We start from the raw sequence: 2500 nt of genomic DNA, 5'->3' as shown, positions 1-2500 counted from the left end.
AATCCTCACAAATGCCTCCAAAGTGATGTGGGAGAAGTTTGGGATCAAAAGGAATTGATCTTGACATGGTTGGTGCATAGCCAAGTTCATGATTTTGGATTTTTGGCTTGATTTTGTGACTTGGTGGTGATTTTGGTGAAAAACGAAAATGTTGGTTTTGGAAAAGTGGCTGGACTCAATCCTCACAAATGCCTTCAAAGTGATGTGGGAGAAGTTTGGGATCAAAAGGAATTGATCTTGACATGGTTGGTGCATAGCCAAGTTCATGATTTTGGTGTTTTGGCTTGATTTTGTGACTTGGTGGTGATTTTGGTGAAAAACGAAAATGTTGGTTTTGGAAAAGTGGCTGGACTCAATCCTCACAAATGCCTTCAAAGTGATGTGGGAGAAGTTTGGGATCAAAAGGAATTGATCTTGACATGGTTGGTGCATAGCCAAGTTCATGATTTTGGTGTTTTGGCTTGATTTTGTGGCTTGGTGGTGATTTTGGTGAAAAACGAAAATCATGGTTTTGGAAAACTGGCTGGACTCAATCCTCACAAATGCCTTCAAAGTGATGTGGGAGAAGTTTGGAATCAAAAGGAATTGATCTTGACATGGTTGGTGCATAGCCAAGTTCATGATTTTGGATTTTTGGCTTGATTTTGTGGCTTGGTGGTGATTTTGGTGAAAAACGAAAATCATGGTTTTGGAAAAGTGGCTGGACTCAATCCTCACAAATGCCTTCAAAGTGATGTGGGAGAAGTTTGGGATCAAAAGGAATTGATCTTGACATGGTTGGTGCATAGCCAAGTTCATGATTTTGGATTTTTGGCTTGATTTTGTGACTTGGTGGTGATTTTGGTGAAAAACGAAAATCATGGTTTTGGAAAAGTGGCTGGACTCAATCCTCACAAATGCCTTCAAAGTGATGTGGGAGAAGTTTGGGATCAAAAGGAATTGATCTTGACATGGTTGGTGCATAGCCAAGTTCATGATTTTGGTGTTTTGGCTTGATTTTGTGGCTTGGTGGTGATTTTGGTGAAAAACGAAAATCATGGTTTTGGAAAAGTGGCTGGACTCAATCCTCACAAATGCCTCCAAAGTGATGTGGGAGAAGTTTGGGAGCAAAAGGAATTGATCTTGACATGGTTGGTGCATAGCCAAGTTCATGATTTTGGTGTTTTGGCTTGATTTTGTGGCTTGGTGGTGATTTTGGTGAAAAACGAAAATCATGGTTTTGGAAAACTGGCTGGACTCAATCCTCACAAATGCCTTCAAAGTGATGTGGGAGAAGTTTGGGATCAAAAGGAATTGATCTTGACATGGTTGGTGCATAGCCAAGTTCCATGATTTTGGATTTTTGGCTTGATTTTGTGACTTGGTGGTGATTTTGGTGAAAAACGAAAATGTTGGTTTTGGAAAAGTGGCTGGACTCAATCCTCACAAATGCCTTCAAAGTGATGTGGGAGAAGTTTGGGATCAAAAGGAATTGATCTTGGCATGGTTGGTGCATAGCCAAGTTCCATGATTTTGGATTTTTGGCTTGATTTTGTGACTTGGTGGTGATTTTGGTGAAAAACGAAAATCATGGTTTTGGAAAAGTGGCTGGACTCAATCCTCACAAATGCCTTCAAAGTGATGTGGGAGAAGTTTGGGATCAAAAGGAATTGATCTTGGCATGGTTGGTGCATAGCCAAGTTCCAAGATTTTGGTGTTTTGGCTTGATTTTGTGACTTGGTGGTGTGCCAAGAATCATGAAATTTTCAAAGTGGTGGTTTTTGAGTTTTGTTGGTTGGAAAGTGTCACAAATGCATGCAGAATGAGGTCTAGAAAGTTTGGTATCAAAACCAAGCCATCTTGATGTGGTTTTGAATTTTTGAAATGTTGGAAAATAGAGGGTTTTGAAAAAAATTCATGAAAATTCGAAACCTTGGCCAATCCTAACGAAACTTGGTGGGCACCTTCTTGATATTATTATGGGATGGACTGGAAAAAATCACACAAAAATACGGTGTCTAGATACGTTTTTCCATTTTTCCCGATTTTCCACATTTCGGGTCTTTGGAAAAATAAAAAAAATACTTCCCCATGTCGAAAAATTCTAATTTTTTGCAGGCAATGTTGTACCATTTTTATGAGGATCCCTGCAAAAAATCTCGTGAAAATTCGTTCTCTAGGTCCCAAAACAGAACTTATGTCTACTCAAAAAAAGTGTATCTACTTGTACAAAAGTGGCTTTTGCATATTTAGCTATTATAGGGGGGGGGTGTTCCTCAATGCAGCCAGCTCTTGCACCATGGAAAATTCTGGTGCGGTCCCTTCATTCCCCCCTGTTTTGGCTTGCTTTGTGGTGGGGCAAGTCAAAACGCCCACACATGGGTGATCCACCAACTTGGGTTGGTGTCACCCGTTGTGGGCGGCGGCATGGTGGTGGCCGCCGTCGGTTCCGGCCGACTGACCCGGTGGGAAAAAATGTGAATCTGTTATGTGGATTTTTGTGGCACGCTGGTGGGATTTT

The sequence above is a fragment of the Phaseolus vulgaris genome, chromosome 10 (genome assembly GCF_051622355.1).
Source record: "Phaseolus vulgaris cultivar YP4 chromosome 10, ASM5162235v1, whole genome shotgun sequence".
Lineage (NCBI taxonomy): Eukaryota > Viridiplantae > Streptophyta > Magnoliopsida > Fabales > Fabaceae > Phaseolus > Phaseolus vulgaris.
Note: the sequence above shows the minus strand (reverse complement) of the source record.